This window comes from Peromyscus leucopus, chromosome 13, assembly GCF_004664715.2.
Source record: "Peromyscus leucopus breed LL Stock chromosome 13, UCI_PerLeu_2.1, whole genome shotgun sequence".
NCBI lineage: Eukaryota > Metazoa > Chordata > Mammalia > Rodentia > Cricetidae > Peromyscus > Peromyscus leucopus.
The window spans coordinates 6,116,694-6,124,749 of record NC_051074.1 but is presented as its reverse complement, the minus strand read 5'-3'; the positions used below and the strand labels follow the sequence as shown (position 1 = coordinate 6,124,749).

Sequence of the window (8,056 nt, the reverse complement as noted above, 5' to 3'; positions counted from 1 at the left end):
GAGGCCTTGGCTTGTTCTGTACCTTGCCTCTGACTTTGCCCTTAGCAGTAACACTAAAAGAGATGCTGACTTGTGGCTTCATCTACTGTTAGCAATTTGAAACCCCAACTCTGTGAAATGGTTCCAGGCCTCCCCTGCCCCCCCACATCTGGCTTCTCAATCTCTTTTAGGGTCCTTCTTTACTTCTCTAAGCTCTAACTGTGGATGGCCCTGGGACTTGTCCTTAGACCCATCCCGTTCTGTTTGTGTATCTTATGGCTTTGAATATCATAAGGAGCTTGATGATGTTAACTTGTATATCTCAAATCCAGATCTCAGCCCTGAGCACCAGACATCTCCACCTGTCCCACCTCTTCTCACCCAGCACCCATGTAGTTTATCCCATGTTGGACAGCCTGTAGTCTCAGCACTCCAGAGACCGAAACAGGAGGATTGCTGTGATTTCAAGGCCAGCCTGGACTGAAGATGAGACCCTACCTTTAAAGATAAATAAGTGGGACATCTTTTGCATGCCTGTGAGCATCTTCCCATGTCAGTCCAAGACAGTACAGATCTTTGTTCACCAATCTGATAATTCAGTGTGGTCCTTTGCCTCCTGTCCTCTTAAATCCCAGAATGTCGGCTCTGCCTTTGGAAAATCCAGAATCTTCTCACTTTCCATCACTCTGCAAAGGCTTGACTATCCAGCCTCTGAATTGTTGATAGAGAACTAACCTAGGGATCTGCCTCCTTCTGATTTCCTCACTGACCATTTTCAAGAAGGTAGTTCTGGTGAGCCTTGTAAGCCTAAACATGGCTCTCCTCTGCTTGAAATCCTCCTCCAATGCTACCCCGCCTCCCTGGCTTCCAGAGCCCTCCTGGCTTGCACTCTTACCAAGAGCTAGGCAGAATCTCGATTCCCTCCTCTTGTTTTGGGGGTTTGTGGTTGTTTGTTTGTTTTTGTTGTTGTTTTCATTTTGAAACTCACATAACCCAGGGTGGCCTCCGACTTGCTATATAGCCAAGTTGACCTATATTTCTGATTCTCCTGCCTCCACCTCTCAAATTCAAAGATCGTAGACATGTACCACCAGCACCTAGTATATGCTATGCTGGGGACCAAACTCCAAGCTTTGTATATTCTGGGCAAGCACTCCATATCTGAGCTACATCTCCAGCGTGCATTCTCCTAAGCTTGTGAGTTGGCCTATCACAATCTCAAGGACCCTTTTAGAAGACACAGACTGCATCGTTCATAGCTACAGCAGTGAACAGAGTCGTGATGGTCCCATAAACTGAATTCCAAGGGTTGCATCAGGGGCCAGGTGATACTGGGTGGCTCCAGGCAGGCAGAACTCTGAGCATAAGAGTCCATGTCCTTCAGAAAAGAGTCCTGAGTATAGATGGCCCATGTCAGAAGAGGAACTCTGGATTTCAGGGCCCATCGCCTTCTCTGGAGCTCAAGCTACCATTGGTAAAGCTCCCCAGGCCACAAGACTCAAACAGAAGATATTGAAGATCAAGGTGTCAGCAAGGTTGACTTCTATGGGGTCCCTCCTGAACTTGGAGATAAAAGTCTTCTCCCTGTGTTCCTTACCCAATGTCCTTTGTGTCTACATTCTAATCTCTTCATTGAATGACATCGGTCCTGTTAAATTGGGGCCAGCCCTATTGGCCTGTTCTTTACTTAAGTGCCCTCAATATGTCCCATTCTAGGGTCATGGAGATAAGAACTTCAACATAGCATCTGAGGGACACAATTCAGCCACAAGAACCTCTCTCACCAGACCACCTCTGCTTCCACTTCGCCCCATCCTCTCCAGGCACACTGACCTCCTTGCTGTCCTCCGAGGACAGTTGTCACCAGTCAGGAACATCTCCACTCAAAACCTACACCAGCTACATCACTTCCTATATGGATTCACTTGAAAACCACCCTCTCAGGATACCTTCCCTGACACCTTGTAGGAAGTGGTATCCCTGTTCATGGCACTAGCGTCTCACCTCCTTGCAGATAAAAAGAACACTGTGTTCTAAGGATGTCGCATTGGGACCCTGGAGCTGTCTTGTAAGCTCTGGAAGGGCCACAGCCCTGTCAATGTGCTTGGGACTTTTGACCTTTGGAACTGTGGGATCATCAACTTCTATTTAACATCAAATTTATGCTAATGTTTCACAGCAGAACACGGCACCAGTACACTTGCTTAGTTTTGTTCTTACCAGTCATCATATCTAGCTCACCACTCTACTTGCTTAACTCGAATGTAATGTCCCTGAGGGCTTACGATTCCATCTGTTTTATTCTCCATCCCATCCTCAGCCCCTGGAACAGTGCCTGATAGAGAGCAGGTGTCCAAGAAATGGCTTCCCCATTAGACTTCAATCACCATGAAGAGAGGGACCACCGGTCTCTTGGGCATTCTGCAGTGCCCAATGTAGAGGGCTGCCCTACTCATCATGCCCAGCACATAGTAGCTAGATAAAGACTGGTCCAGTTACAATGGAAGCTCTCTTATCACTACCCCAGGAGTATTCATCAGGCTGTCACTACTGATTCCTCTCCTGTAAAGACAGCCAAACACTGTGATTGTTCTTCATGTGATGGTCCTTCTAGACATTGCAAGTTGTGAGTGCAAGTCCCTTGATGAGAATGAGCTGACTTTTAAAGTGGTCACTAGAAGTATCCAAAGTTGGGGCTTGTAGGGCTGGAGAGATGACTCAGAGATCAAGAACACACACTACGCTGGGTAGTGGTGGCATGTGCCTTTAGTCCTGGCACTCAGGAGGCAGAGGTAGATGGATCTCTGTGAGTGCAAGGCCAGCCTGGTCTACAGAGTTCTAAGACAGCCAGGGCTGTTACAAAGAGAAGCCCTGTCTCAAAAAAGCAAAACCCAAAAACAAAAACACATTCTGCTTTGCAGAAGACCCAAGTTCAGTTCCCAGCATCCATGTCAGGCAACTCGCAACCACCTGTAACTCCAGCTCCATGGCCCCTGATGCCGTCTTCTGACCTCCATGGGCTCCTGTACCCACAAACACATGAATTTAAAATAATAAAAATAAATCTAGAACTTAAGAGAGCAAGCAAGGAAGGCAGAGAAGGAGTTGTTTAGGTTACGGTTCCAGGGTACTGTCCATGATGGCAGGGGAGACATGGCCGCAGAAGAATGAGCCAGCTGCTCACATTGAGTCCCCAGGAAGAAGGGGACTGGTATCCACCGTAGATTTCTTCTCTTTATTCAGTCTGGGACCCCTGCCCATGCAGTGGTGCTACCTATATGTAGGGTGAGTCTTTCCCCCTCAGCTCAGTCTAGAAGCTCCCTCATAAACATGCCCAGAGGTCTGTCTCCTGAGTGATCTAGGTCCTATCGAGAAGACATACCTGTGTTGTCCAAAGCTCAGCCAGGTGAATTGTGGCCTCTGTAAGGACAACTTCATAGGCACACTTTAAATATTGAAATGTTCCCTTGAACACAGCTTCACATCCCTTCCTCCCACAGTATCTGCGAGGAGCATTTGAGAAATGCAGGCAGCCTCCTGTGTCTGGGGATTTTGCTGTACTACATCCGCTTCCCTGCACTTGACCTGGTTTTGTTCAACTCCTTGCCACGCTCGGCTGAAGAGTGCTGAGACTCCTCTTTGACTGTGTGTGGCAGTCATGTGAGCCTGGCATAGGTCTTGATGCCCAGTAATGGGAAGTGTCTTATGAAGGTTCCTGGTGGCCCTGGGGGAGAGGTCACAAGAGGAGAGGCAGGAGGAAGGAGAGTCCAGAGAGCAAAGAATTTCTTCTCAGGATTTTACCCCTGTCTGATGAAGCAACACCACAGGGGAGAGCAGAGCAATCGGCGTGCCTAGATGTTTGGTAGTTGACCCGAGACTGTATTGGTACCGGATGCCACATAATTGACACCCACCATCTCAGCAGCACTGCATTGAACATTTGATCTGCACAGACTTCCTTCTGGATCGGTGGATGTAGTTAGTCTAGGCTCTGTCCCATGAAGCCTTCTTCAAAGCCACGGATCTCTTGGAGCCTTTGTTTTCTTAACCAGAAAAGACAGATCACAGCAGCCACAACCTTGGGTTATTACAGCAGAAAGAGTGGTGGTCAGCACCTCGAAGCCTGCCCTCCCAACGGACTGAGGCAGGATTTGAATCTATAACTGTTTTACTCCACACTTTGACGGGAGGCCACAGAGAGCTGGTAACCATGTTTTCTTTACCTAGAACACCTCCAGTCACAGTGCGCAGGAAAAACTTGGAGGTGAGATATGTGAGCTTGGAAACATTGACGCTCAGAGTCTTGCAGTCTCTTCCTCTATCTGTCTCTATCTCCAGCTTGCCCTTGGCCACCATGATGTTGAAGAGGCCCAGCCTACCCAGAGAGAGCATGTGTGAATACAAGCCTCTCTAGATGGTTCTGGCTCCAGTTCTTTCTGTTGATATCCACATACCATGGGGACAAGCCATCCTGTCTGTGCCTCCTGTTTAATCCTGACTCACAGACACTCAGAGATAAGTGCTTATCAGAGGCTAACATTATTTAGAACACTTTAGACGCTACAATAACCTGATGTAATTTTTTCTTATTGTTGTTGAGATAGATCTCTAAAGCTAGCCCAGGCTGGCTTCAAACTCTGGCTCCTCCTGTCTCCACCTCCCAAGTGCTGGGATGATGCATACGCACCATTATACCCAGGTAATCCGCTCTAAATTTAGACACACTACAGGGTACCTGGAATGCTGTCAAATGCAGAAATGTGGTGTGTGTGTGTGTGTGTGTGTGTGTGTGTGTGTGTGTGTGTGTGTGTGACTATACTTGCAAATGGGTGTCCTCTTTACTTCTCCCATTTATCAGGCTTTGCATGTTGTAAAGGTCCCTGGGATGTCTTCTCCCTGACCTCTGCTTGTCCTTTCCAGGCAGCCCTTGTTTGGGGGTGGTGGATCACCTGGAACCTCATTGCCAGATTCTCGTGCTTTCCCAGACTCAGTGACATAAACCCAAAGACACGTCTGTGGGTCAGCTCTCAAGTTAAAATCAGTATGTCGACCGGCTGCAGGCCCTTCGGAGGGTCCTGTGGGATCTCGGCTTTTAGAGGCTATGGAGAACCTTGGCTTGTGGCCTTCCTCCATCGCTTTGCAAGCCCGCAAAGGTGAGAAAAGTCTTCCTTACACAGTCACTCTGACCCCTTCCTTCTCCTCCGTCCCCCACTTCTTCAGGACACTCAGGAGTGGATGGAGCCCAGGAAGATAATTCAGGCTCATCTCTCCACTTCAAGGTCATCGGAATTGGCACTTTTAATTCCACCTGCCTCCTAGACTGCCCTTTGCCACAGAAGGTAACACAAGGCGGGGCTCCAGAGGGGCCGGGCTAGGACATCTGTGGAGAATGGGCCCACTGTTCTGTCCATGACACATTAATAAACTCTCCCCTGTCTGTTACAGATCTTGGATTTATAGATCAGAACTGGAGCTGCACGAAAACACACAACCAGAAAAATATTCCAAAGAAACACTGGGCTGCCGGATTAGTCTAGAGCCAGCTACAGTAACCTCTGTGGGGTCTCTTCAGCTTTGTGTGACCTGATGGGTCAGCCACGGCTACCTTGTTCAGACTCTCCCTCCAGGACCTTGTGTCCCACCCAAGACTGACAGGGTCAGAGCACAGGTGGGCATTATTAGTTTTTGATGGTTCGTTCTATGTCACTGTTGCGTTACTTTGTTTATTATTATTGTATATGTGCATAATGTGGGCTGAGGGGCACATGTGAGCCGTGAGGCCAGCATGCCACCGCCAGAGTGTAGAGGTCAGAGGACAACTTCGTTCTCTCTGCTGCTTCTGCTTCCACCTTTATGTGGCTTCCGGGTGTTGAACTCAGGCCTCCAGGCTTGCGCCATAAGCACTTTGCCTACAGAGCCGGTTCACCAGGCCTGTCTTTATTTATATTTTTTGAGGTCTTGTGTGTCCATGGCTGGTCTTGAGTTCACTGTGTAGCAGAGGATGACCTTGAACTTCTGAACCTCCTGCCCCAAGCTCCAAGTGCTATGATTATAGGCGCATATCACGATTCCTAACTCTGATGTCTTACCTCGTTTGCACTGATGTTTTTAGGCCCGCGCTTATTTTTAAGGACACAAAGACTGCCTTCCTGCCATGTAAACAGTAGGCAGCAATACTGCTTAGCGTAAGATTATTTTTTCAAAGACTTTCACGTTAATGGACCAGCTGTAAGATTGATTTAATGGGCTACTTTGTTGTTGAACATCCCTAACCCAAAAATCCCAGGGTGGAAATTCTCCAAAATCCAAACCTCTGCAAGCACCAAATATTATGTAAAATGACCTCCAAGCCATATGAAGTTATCGTGAAGCGCTGTGTTCCAGGTACCACTATGATTATCCACAAGAGCCCTTTATAAGAGTCTGTGCCATACTTCTCTCATAGAAGTAAGGGTGGCAAGGATCATTAGACCCTAACCTCCAATTCCAGTGCCTCTCTCCCTTCTGCACCCCTGACCCAGCTGCATGTAATGCTGTCCCAGTCATCTTGGGAGGTGCTGGAGTATACAGAGGTTCACTGAAGGGGGCTTCACCCATGCAGCTTCCTGGAGGTCATCACCCATGCTAAGATGAGATGGGACTTTCAAGTGATATAGCTGTGTGGGGTCACTCACACTCCTGTAAGCAAGCCCTGGCCAGTGCTTCTTTAAAATAAGTCCCATAAACTCACCCATTGACCAAGCTGGACTTGGATGGACTCACTTCTGTCAATCATTGATGCCCTGTCTAGGGTGAAAGGACATTTCTTCATGTCTCCAAGAAAAGGTAATGCAAGCCGGCGTTGGTGGTGCACGACTTTAAACCCAGCACTCGGGAGGCAGAGCCAGGCAGATCTCTGTGAGTTCGAGGCCAGCCTGGGCTACCAAGTGAGCTCCAGGAAAGGCGCAAAGCTACACAGAGAAACCCTGTCTCGAAAAAAAAAAAAAAAAAAAAAAAAGAAAGAAAGAAAGAAAGAAAAAAGAAACGGTAATGCAACAGAAAGGTATGCAAAGGACCAATGTGTTTTATGCTTATCTGTGGGTCCATCCTTCAGATTTCTCACTACACAAAAACAAAACTATCCCAAGTTCAGGGAAATCATAAACATATCTGGAGTCACAAGCACTTTGGGTGAAAGATATTTAATCTACATGGCTTTATCAAGATTTTCAAATCTCATTGCAACTATAGATGATCCCCAGTTGAAACCCAAGTCTTATTCTTCCAAATGGCACTAAAATAAAGGTGGGTTTCTGAAGGACCCTTAGTTTTGGGGTGATAAGAGTGGCAGGGGGCTAGTTAGAGTCAGGATGGGTGGGTGTCAAGGGGTGACAGAACACTGGATGTTGTTTGGCTTGGAAATCCCTCAGTCCTGGCCATATGCTCATGGCCATCTCATAGCTGACCTCCACCCTCAGGATCCAGTTTCTACCTCTTCCTTCCCCTCTTCTTTCCTGAGAGTATACACACCTTTCCAGCCCTCCAGGATTATCAGGAAGGAAGTTGACCCAAGACGTGGTAAGTTATAATGAAGAGTGGAGGGGTAGCTCCAGAGTTTTCCAAATTAAAGAGCACTATTCAGAGATGACCAGACGAGTCATGATTCTTTGCTAGGCTAGAAAACCATCTGTATCAGTTGGGGGAGGGGACCAGATGAGATAGGGCCATATAGGAGGCTGGGTGGTCAGTGCAGCTCGGGGTAGGACAGCTTTGTCCAGGGATAGCGAGTGCTCTCTGGAAGACGGGTGTTGCATGAAGACAGAAGCTCAAAGGCATCCTGCTTCTCGGGAGACAGACAGACAGAAAGCCCCCACTGAAGCGTGAATTTAATTAGTCTTATTAAATAAAAAACTAGAGTCAGATATCGAGGGTGAAAGCTGAAAGATCAGAGCAGCAGAGCAGCCAGCCACTGGGAGTCTTCTTACATCTACAAAATAAAATCTCAGACCAAAAGACCAGGGGATGGGGGGTGGGGGTGGATCCTGTCTCTACGAATCCTCAGACTGAATGGCAGAGATCCTGTCTCCACCCGCCTTAT

At 47.8% G+C, this 8,056-nt stretch overlaps 1 long non-coding RNA gene across 1 annotated transcript; it reads left to right on the top strand.

The window, feature by feature from the left end:
• Positions 1–5,029: 5,029 nt before the first annotated feature.
• On the top strand, positions 5,030–6,060 carry LOC119088936. Its single transcript, XR_005092697.1, has 2 exons — positions 5,030–5,318; positions 5,425–6,060. It is a non-coding gene; the product is annotated as an uncharacterized LOC119088936 (long non-coding RNA).
• Positions 6,061–8,056: the final 1,996 nt, after the last annotated feature.